An 11,329-nucleotide genomic window follows, 5' to 3' on the forward strand; every position below is an offset into this window, starting at 1 on the left:
GATATTTGTCTATAGTTTTCCTGTACTGATCTTGTCTGGCTTTTGTATCAGGGTAATTCTGGCCTCACAAAATGAGTTATGAACTGTGCCCTCTTATTCTATTTTTTTTGGAAAAGTTTAAGAAGGATCAGTTTTACTTCTTTCAGTGTTTGGTAGAATTCACCAGTGAAGCCATCAGGTCCAGAGCTTTTTTTTTTTTCTGGGAGATTTTTGTTTACTCATTCAATCTCCTTACTAGATAAAGGGTTATTGAGATTTTCTATTTCTTTGTGATTTAGTCTTGATAGGTTTTGTGTTTCAAGGGATTTGTCCATTTCATCTATGTTATTAGATTTGTTGGTATACTACTGTTTATATTACTGTCTTAAAATTCCTTCTATTTCTGTAGAATCAGTAGAAATGTCCCCACTTTGATTTCTTATTTTAGTCATTTGAGTCTTCTCTCTGTTTTTCATAGTCAATCAAGCTAAAAGTTTGCCAGTTTCGTTGATCTTTTTGAAGAACCAAATTTTGGGTGCATTGATTTTTCTCTAGGTTTTCTATTTTATTCTCTGATTGCATTTATCTTTAGTCTTTATTATTTCCTTCCTTTTGCTAGCTTTGAGTTTAGTTTGTATTCTTTTCCTAGTTTCTTAAGTTGTGACATTAAGCTGTTGATTTGAGATCTTTCTTCCTTTTTATGTAAGCATTTATAGCTATAAATTTCCCCCTTAGCACTGCTTTTGCTGTGTCCCATAAGTTTGGTATGTTGTGTCTTCATTTTGATTCATCTCTAAGTATTTTCTAGTTTCACTTGTGATTTCTTCTTTGATCCATTGGTTGTTTAAGAGTGTATTGTTTAACATCCACAAATTTGTGAATTTTCTATTTTTCCTTTTATTGTTGGTTTTTAACTTCATTCTGTTCTGGTCAGACAAGATACTTTATATTATATCTATCTTTTAAAGTCTATTGAGATTTAATGTGTGGCCTAACATATGATCTATCCTGAAAAGAATGTGTATTTGCACTTAAAAAGAATGTGTATTCTGTTGTTATTGGGTGGACTGTTCTGTATATGTCTGTTTGATCTAGTTGACTTAATGAGTTGTTGAAGTCCTCTATTTCCATGCTTATCTTCTATCTGGTTATTCTGTCCATTATTGAGAGTGGGATATTGACGTCTCCAACTATTACTGTAGAACTGTCTATTTCTCCCTTCAATTCTGAAAATTTTTGCTTTATATATTTTGATGGTCTATTGTTAGGTTTGTAAATGTTTGTAATTATTATATCTTTTTGCTGTATTGAAATCTTTACTAATATATAATGTTCTTCTTTGTCTGTTATAAGTTTTTTTGATTTAAAGTCTATTTTTTCTGATATTATTATAGCCAATCCTGTTCTGTTTTGGTTACTATTTGGATGGAATATTTTCTTCCATCATTTCACATTCAATCTATTTGTGTCTTTGGATAAAAGTAAGCTTCCTGTAGACAATGTTTTATTATATCATGTTTTTTCCATTCTGCTAATTTCTGTCTTTTGATTAGAGAGTTTAATCCATTTACATTGAAAGTAATTGCTGATAAGGAGGGACTTCTGTCATAGTACTATTTGTTTTCTACATGCCATACAGCATTTTTCTGTTCATTTCCAGCATTACTGTCTTCTGTTGTGTTTAGTTGATTTTTTGTTTTTTGGTAGTGAAACATTTTAATTTCCTTCTCATTTCCTTTTGTGTTTATTCTATATCTATTTTCCATGTGGTTACTATGGAGATTACATCTTAAAGTTATAACATTCTAAGTTGAATTTATACCATCTTAACTTGAATAACATACAAAAACTGCTTGTTTACAGCCCCATTCCCCACCCCTTTCAATTGTTGATTTCATAAAATTACATCTTTATACATTGTGTCTGAAAACATAAGCTAAAAATTTTTTATGCATTAGTCTCTTATATATGTAGAAACCAAAATGTGGAATTATAAACCCTTGTTACAATAATACTAGCTTTTATAATCACTCATGTGTTTTCCTTTACTGTGATCTTTATTTCTGCATAAGGCTTCAAGTTATTGTCATGTCCTTTGATTTCTTTATTTTTTTAATTAACTAATTTATTTGTTTATTTTTGGCTCTGTTGGGTTTGCGTTGCTGTGCACAGACCTTCTCTGGTTGCGGCGAGTGGGGGTTACTCTTCCCTGCAATGCGCGGGCTTCTCATTGCAGTGGCTTCTCTTGTTGTGGAGCACAGGCTCTAGGCACGTGGGCTTCAGTAGTTGTGGCTTGTGGGCTCTAGAGTGCAGGTTCAGTAGTTGTGGTGCACAGGCTTAGTTGCTCCGCGGCATGTGGGATCTTCCCGGACTAGGGCTTGAACCCACGTCCCCTGCATTGGCAGGCAGATTCTTAACCACTGCATCGTCAGGGAAGCCCCGTGTCATTTGATTTCAACCTGCAAAACTACCTTTAGTATTTCTTGCAGGGCAGGTCTAGTGGTAACAAATGTCCCCAGCTTTTGTTTATCTGGGAAAGTCTTAATTTCTCCCTCACTTTTGAAGAACAATTTTGCCAGACATAGGATTCTTGATTGATAGTGTTTTTTCTTCTAGCACCTTAAATGTATCAGCCCACTGCCTTCTGTGCTCCAAAGTTTTGTTTTAAAATATTTAGTTATTTATTTGGCTGTGCTGGGTCTTAGTTGGGGTATGTGGGATCTTCATTGCCCATGCAGGATCTTTGTTGAGGCATGTGGGCTCTTAATTGTAGCATGTAGGATCTACTTCCCTGACCAGGGATTGAACACAGGCCCCCTGCATTGGGAGTGCAGAGTCTTAACCACTGGACCACCAGGGAAGTGGTCGTCCTCCAAAGTTTTCAAAGAGGAATTTGTTAATAACCTTGTTGAAGATCCCTTGTATGTCAAGAGTTGCTTCTTTCTTTCTGCATTCAAGATTTTTTTTTGTCTCTACTTTTGACAGTTTGGTTATAATATGTCTTGGTGTGGGTCCTGAGTTCATCTTCCTTGGTGTTCATTGAGCTTCTTGGATTTATATTCATGTCTTTCATCAAACTTGGGAAATTTTTGACCATTATTTTTTCAAATATTCTTTCTACTCCTTTCTATTCTCCTTCTGGGACTCCCACAATGTATATGTTATTCTGCATTATGAAGACACACTTATCCCTTATTCTCTGTTCACTTTTGCTCCATATTTTTTCTTTTTGCTCTTCAGACTCAATAATTTCAATTGTCCTGTCTTTCAGTTCACTGATTCTTCTCCGTGTTCAAAAATGCCTTTGAATTCCTCTAATGAATTTTTATTTCAGTTATTATACTTTTAGCTTCAGAATTTCTTTTAGGTTTTCTATCTCTTTACTTATATTTCTATTTTGATTATACATCATTTTTTTTGTTTGCTTACTTTCTGCACATATTCTTTTAGTTCTCTCTCTGAGCATTTTTGAAACAGTTGTTTTAAAGTCTTCATCTAGTAGACCCATCATCAGGTCTTTTTCAGGAACAGTTTCTGTTGATTGTTTTCTCTCTTGAATGGTCCATACGTTTCTGTTTCTTTGTATGCCTTGTTTTGTTGTTGTTGTTGAAAACTGGACATTTGAATCTAACAATATAGTAACTCTGGAAATCAGATTCTCCTTCCTCAGGGTTTGCAGTTTTGTTTTGTTTTGTTTTGTTTTCTATTGCTGCAGACTATCTCTGTGCCAAGGATCAGCTGAAGTACAAACTTAAGGTCTTTTCAGTTATTTTTGATCCTGCTCCTTTCCCTGGGTATGCACAATGACTTTCCAATTTCTCTTGAATATGCAGTTGCTTTTTAATGCCCTAGTCTTAAATGTCTCACTTTCAAAAGGGAGAAAAGAAAAAAGTGAGGGGGGGGTGGTAAAAAGATATTGGCCCTTTAAACCCTCTGGAAGTCACTCAGAGGAGGAGGGTCTTGCAACAAAGAGGAGAAGTGCAATAACAATGGCTTCCCTCCTCTGTATCTGCACCTCTATGTTCAGAAGCCGCAATCAATGACCATAACACAGATCCCTAATATTTCATAACAGGATCCTTATTGCCCACCTTGGATCCCACAAGCTCTGTGCAAGCTGCCCCAGGAATACAGGCACAGCTGCCTGACGCGGGGTATGGGGGAGGGAGATGGGTAGCCACTGCTTGGCTAAGAACTGAAATTGACAGTTATTGTCTTGTAAATTAATGGCAATTTACCCTTTAAACATTCCCCTGGAAGTTGCAAGCCTTCAATGGATGCCAACGTTCAAAAATACTTCCATCAAATAGATTCTACCAGTGTAATTGTTGTTTGAGTGGGAAGACTGATTCTTGGTGCTTTATACTCTACCATCTTCCCAGACCCCTCCTCATTTATTTATTTATTTATTTATTTATTTATTTATTTATTTATTTATTTATTTATTTATTTATTTATTTATTTATTTATTTATTTATTTATTTATTTATTTATTTATTTATTTATTTATTTATTTATTTATTTATTTATTTATTTATTTATTTATTTATTTATTTATTTATTTATTTATTTATTTATTTATTTATTTATTTATTTATTTATTTATTTATTTATTTATTTATTTATTTATTTATTTATTTATTTATTTATTTATTTATTTATTTATTTATTTATTTATTTATTTATTTATTTATTTATTTATTTATTTATTTATTTATTTATTTTTGCGGTACGCGGGCATCTCACTGTTGTGGCCTCTCCCGCTGCGGAGCGCAGGCTCAGGACGCGCAGGCTCAGCGGCCATGGCTCACGGGCCCAGCCGCTCCGCGGCACGTGGGATCCTCCCGGACCGGGGCACGAACCCGCGTCCCCTGCATCGGCAGGCGGACTCTCAACCACTGCGCCACCAGGGAAGCCCCCTCCTCATTTATTTTGATGATTAGATTGTTGTGGCCCTTCATGCTTGCTCCTGTGTATTTGTTACAAGCCCCATAATTTTTTAGGCACTTCACTTTCTGGCAGAATAAGACATTCAGGCCTATCTCATACTTTCCCTATACTAGCTGTGGGATCTCTGTTTCAGGAATCTCATTTCTCTAAGAAACTTTATCCTTTTAGTATAGAATGGTATTTAGGAACCAAAATGTGGGTGCTAGGTGTGGTAACTGCTTTGGAGAGAAATTGATACTCGGATCTTTCAACATATGTATAGATGATATAGATGTAGATATATAGATATAGAGCTCCATAATAACACACATCTATATCCATCTCTCCCTCCCTCCCTCTCTCTCTCTCTCTCCAACCATGAGTTCACACTGATTCCTCCAATTCAAGTTGAACATCACAGCAAATCTTTTAGTTTTCTCCCTCCCCATATTTGCAACTCCCTTCTTCCTGACAGTGAGAAAGCTAGATCTTGATATTCTCAATATTTTTAGCTCTTTGTTCCATTCCCCCGTATATTATCAATCTCCTGATCCTCCAGCTGCCTCTTTGGCCCCAGTCCCTCAGGCTTCACTCCCCCTGGTCACCTCAAGGAAAGGAAATGAAGGAGAACAAATAAGTATTTTTTAACTGAAGAAAAGAACAAAAAAAGGGAAGAGAAAGAGAAAAGTAGAGAAAAGGAAAAGGGAGAGGAGCTTTTTACCTGTCTCCACAGTTACAGAGTAAACTGTGAAGGGCAGAGAGCAGGATCGTGTGCAGAATGAGGAAAAACTGAACAGAGATAGTTAACATTTTTTACCATTAAACAAAGCTCTGGGCTCCTATTCCTCAATACAATCATTCTCCTATAATGTACTGGGAGAGACTAGCTGGTGTTTGTCCTTGTTTCAAAAGCCAGAGATGTCCATTCTGCAAGCAAAAGAACCTCCTAATAAAACTCTCTCCTCATCAGTATAATGTTCAACCTAACCTGGCTGTATCTGACCTCTAGGCCAATAGGTGCAGAGGCCACTGACCCTGGAGCTAAGTGGAATATGGAAACTCTCATGTGTAAAGGAACAAAAGTCCCTGATCAAAGGCAGTTGTGCAGGAAAAGTTGGTCTTCTCTGGCATGTTCTTGGCAGGGCACTCAGACAGGTCTGGCAAAGATGGGAAGAGAGTTAGAGGTCAGGGCTGGGGCACAGTTTAGAGCTCCATGGCAGGGTTGATTTCAGCAAAATTGTGAAACAGGCAGGATCTGTCCCAGGATGGAACATTTGTTCAAAAGCCCCTCTGGCAATTGACTTCTCCCAGGCCACACAGCAGGATACTATGGAGGGAAAAGGAAGGCTGGGGAATTCTGAGAGCCTGGTATAAAGTGGGCCAGGACACCAGGGTGTCAAGGAGTCTTCATTTTAAAATGAAAGAAGGATCTCAGGTAGAGGAATCTGCTCCCAGAAGTGGAGTTAATTTCCAGATTTGTATTTGGAAATCACCTGCCCAGTGCTAAGCAGGAATGTAGTGGTGATAGAAGGAGCATTAAGTAAACATGAGAAATGATCACAACTGCAAAGACTGGGACAAGAGGAGAACCTGGCCCTAGTTCTCCTTGACTGGGGACACCACTATATCTAGTGTGATTTGGTCATTTGCTTCTACACATTTACTTCTATTCAGTAAGACCTTCAGTTGTTTAGTGAACTAGGCAAGTTACTTAACTCTCACCGCCTTTTGTTTCCCACCTAGAAAATGAGAATAATAATACCTACTTCATAGGGTTATTATGAGAACTAAATTAGCAATTAAAGTAAATCACCTGGTACAGTACCCAGCACATTATTCTTCTTATTTTTATTTTTGTCATGACCAATATCTTCCCCTTCAATTCCCGTGTGCACAGTGTTGTGACCCCAGCCCCTGAGTCACACCACTTCAGGGAGCCCTGCAAGCATGCTCACCACTAGATCCTAGACAATGCATCATAAAGAATATAGCAAGCAGATGCTGCAAAATTTTTTTCACCTTATGCTAGTTACCTATGCATGCTTTTTATTCACCTGTCCATTCTTGAGGACAGATACTGGGTATTATCATGTGCAATCTGTAGAATAAAATGGGTATGAAATTGGAGTCAGAGACTCCTCATTTTGAATCACAGGCCACTTAGAAGATACATGATGCTGGACAAGTTACTTACCTATTCCTAGTATGTTTTCTCTTTAATAATAGGAATATGAGACCTTCTTGGGTCATTTCGAAGATTACTTACAGTGCTATTAAAGTGCTAGTCCTGCCTGACATGTAGGAGTCACCAATAGATGGCAATGCTATCATTATTATGGAACACTCAGCACAGACTGAGTACTAACAACACATTCAGTGAATTAATGAAGTGACCCCACATAATTTCTTTATGGCATCTTCCATTGCTAATCGGCCCTTCAGCAAAACACACCCTGCAAGACCATCTAGTACAATGATCTCATTTTACAGAGAGAAAAACTGAAGCTCAGCCAGAGGACATAACTGGTAGGGTGTCCAGGAGACAAAGCCAGAACCCAGGACTTTGGACTCAATATCCTGAGCTATCCCCACCATCCTGTGACATGCTTTCTTGAAAGGTGTCATTCATAATGTCTTCTAGGTCATTTAGGGATTTCACTTCCCATTCTCTTTCACCAAGAGAAGCCAAGTCCTGAGATCTTCAGGTGGGCCCATGAGGAGTGGCTGGTTAAGCTGAGCAGAGTCTAGTGCTCCTGGGGCAAAAGAAACAGATTGCAGATTCCTCTACTGCCCTGACAGCAAATGCCATTGTTTGATGTCCCTGCTCTGCATGGGAAGAAGATAGCAAAGTCCACATGGTTTTTCAGCTGTTTCAAAGTAAACCTTTGATCTATACAGATTTGTAGACAATTGGTGTCAACTCTTGGTTTCTACAATTGAATTATCCTACCCTTTTAGTTGTCCTAAGTGTTCCACAGATAGGCCTTTTACATAAATATATGCAACTTGTCTATATGTGCAACAAGACTTATTAGCCCCACAGGGTAGTATCTGCCTGAAAATAGATTAAGTAGCCTCTATCTCCAGCCCAGGGGAAAGTGGTGTGAGGTTGCAGAAGAATCAGCGGACTGGAGCTATGAATACACAAAAATTATACACCAAGGGGTGTGTGTGTGTGTGTGTGTGTGTGTGTGTGTGTGTGTGTTATGACGGTGAGAGTCCCAGGATTTTATTAATACTCAAAGGGGTCCATTAGTACCCCAAACATGTTGAAATTCTAAACATTTATTATCTGCTGTGGTCTTTTTTCCAAGTCTTAGAATTGGGAGAAAGTAGAGGTAGAGTGCTTGATAGCTTTACTCCAGACAGGGAGAAGTCCCTGTTGGACCAGGATCTTCAGGCTCCTGCCTCAAGTCTATTCCACTCAAGACTGCAAGGGTGGCTCTCCTGGTAGGGGAAACTGGTGGCAGAGACTCAAGCCCATCAGAGGCAACAGTCTCTGAGGCTTCAGGCAACAGAGTCTGAGGACTCTGTAGCAGGTGAAACTCTAGAAGAGAGTCTTCCTAGAAGCCCCAGTTTGAAGGATAAGCATGCCTGTGGCTTCCTAGGGGTATCCTGTAGGGAGACAGCCTAGGACAAGACGTGAAAATACCTTTCCCAAGAAGGACAAAAGGACCTGGAGCAGTCTGGAGCAAGAGACTGATGAACGTGGAATCAAATTTGTGTAGGAAAGGGAAAACAAGGATGAAGTAAAAGGAAGGTCTAGACCAAAGTGGACAAGGGAATAAAACCAAAAAACCCAAGAAAGCAAGCTACTGTGGTTTTGAATAATGCACAAAACAACAGAAGACGGAGCTCTGTAAAGTTAGAAAATCTTTCCTGAAAATAGCCTTAGTCTAAAAGTTCAGGAAAGCAAATTTCACCTAAAATTCAGTAACCAAAAGTACCGTGGTCAAATACTATACAAAGTTATTACAAAAAATTAAATAAGAAGAAAAATAACCTCTCTACAGACAATAAAAGCATGCCAGAAAGACATAGCCTCAAAATATCTAAAATCTATAACCTACACAAAAGTATGGAGAGAGCTAGAAACAGTAGAGATGTGGGTAAATATTAAAGATTATTTTCATTTTTAAATTTCTGTAAAAGGTAATTGACAGCTTGATGTAAAAATAATAAAAATATACTGTGGAGTTTCTAACATATGTAGAAGTAAAATGTATGATAGTAAGAGCACAAAAGATAAAACAGGGAAATCAGTGGGGTAGTACAGCCAGCTTGTGATGGCTTGCAAAGGCTGATTGTGTGTATCTCTACTCAACTCTGAATTCATTGACATCACTTTGGTAGCTTGAAATCATCCATGGCGAAAGTACATACTCCATGAAACTGGCAAATGATACAAATCAAGGCTTTTTTTACCTTGAAGATCTGGTTGTTAAAAGTTTATCTGAACATCACTGGGGAAAGTGGAGCTGTACTATTACAGGATCTTATGTTAGACACAAAGTGATATAATGTTATTTGATGCTGGTATTAAGCTAAAGATGTATATTACAAACCTTGGAGAAGATATTAAAAATAAAATAATAGCTAATAAACCAACAGAGAAGATAAAATGAAATACTAAAAATTATTCAATTAATCCAACAGAAGGCAGAAAAGAGGAAATAAGGAACGAGGAACAGATGAGACAGATAGAAAACAAATATCAACAATTACTTTATATATAAATGAACTAAACACATCATTTAAAAGGGAAGAGAATGTCACACTGAATAAAAAAAAAAACAACTATGTGCTCTTTATAAGAAACCCTCCTTAATAGAAAGAAACAGATGAATTAAAAGTAAAAGAATGTAGAAAAATAAACCAAGCACAAACTATCATAAGAAAGGTGGAGTGGTCATATTAATATCCAATGAAACAGACTTAAAGAGAAAAAGTATTACAGGGACAACTAGGGACATTTCATAATGGTAAGGGAGCCAATTCATCAAGAAAGCCTAATCTCCTAAATGTGTATGTAACAAAGTCTCCAAATATATAAAGCAAAATCTATTTAAACTGGAGGGAGAAATGAGCAAATCCATACTTATAGTTGGAGAGTTCAATCCTCTTCTCTCAGTAATTAATGCAAAAAGTAGATAGCAAATGAGTAAAGGCAGAGGATTTGAACAATAACTTTAGCCAACTTGACCTACTGCTACTTATAGTACTACACTACATACTATGGAACTACACCAAACAATTAAGAATACTTATTTAAGTATACATGGAACATCCACCAAGATTGGTCATATGCTGGCCAAAAAAAAAAAAAACTTCAATAAATATAGCAGGATTGAAGTTATATAGAATATATATCTTCTGACCACAAAGGAATTAAATTAGAAATAAATTACAAAAGCATATCTGGAAAATTGCCAAATATTTGGAAACTAAAAAGAACTTTTAAATAATCGGCAGATCAAAGAAGAAATCTTTGAAAAACTAGAAAAAAAATGTACCTCAATGATAATGAAAATAAACATATCAAAATTTGTGAGATTCAGCTAAAGCAGTGCTTAGAGGGAAATTTATCATTTTAAAGGTCTATATTAGAAAAATAAGACATTCTAAATATTGATATAAGCTTGCACCTTAAGAATCTAAGAAAAAAAGAAAAATAAATGAAAAAGAAGTAGAAAGGAAGTAAGGCTAAGAACAGAAAATGAGATTAAAAAATAATAGTGGGACTTCCCTGGTGGTGCAGTGGTTAAGAATTCATCTGCCAATGCAGGGGACACGGGTTCGATCCCTGGTCCGGGAAGATCCCACATGCTGCGAAGCAACTAAGCCCGTGTGCCACAACTACTGAGCCTGCGCTCTAGAGCCAGGGAGTCACAACTACTGAAGCCCCAAGCCTAGAGCCCATGCTCTGCAACAAGAGAAGCCACCGCATTGAGAAGCCCACACACCGCAATGAAGAGTAGCCCCCACTCGCCGCAACTAGAGAAAGCCCGAGTGCAGCAACAAAGACCCAACGTAGCCAAAAATAAATAAATTAAATAAATAAAAAATTTAAAAATAATAATATGAAAATTTATAAAACTAAAAATTCATTCTTTGAAAAGTTCAAGAAAATTGATAAAGCCACAGCTACACAGGTCAAGAAAAAAGAAAATACAAATTACCAGTATGAAAAATAGAAGAAGAGCTATCACTACACAACTTATAAATATAAAAATAATAATAGGGGCTTCCCTGGTGGCACAGTGGCTGAGAGTCTGCCTGCCGATGCTGGGGACACGGGTTCGTGCCCCGGTCCGGGAAGATCCCACGTGCCGCGGAGCGGCTGGGCCCGTGAGCCACGGCCGCTGAGCCTGCACGTCCGGAGCCTGTGCTCCGCAACGGGAGAGGCCACAACAGTGAGAGG

The sequence above is a fragment of the Physeter macrocephalus genome, chromosome 1 (assembly GCF_002837175.3).
Source record: "Physeter macrocephalus isolate SW-GA chromosome 1, ASM283717v5, whole genome shotgun sequence".
Taxonomy (NCBI): domain Eukaryota; kingdom Metazoa; phylum Chordata; class Mammalia; order Artiodactyla; family Physeteridae; genus Physeter; species Physeter macrocephalus.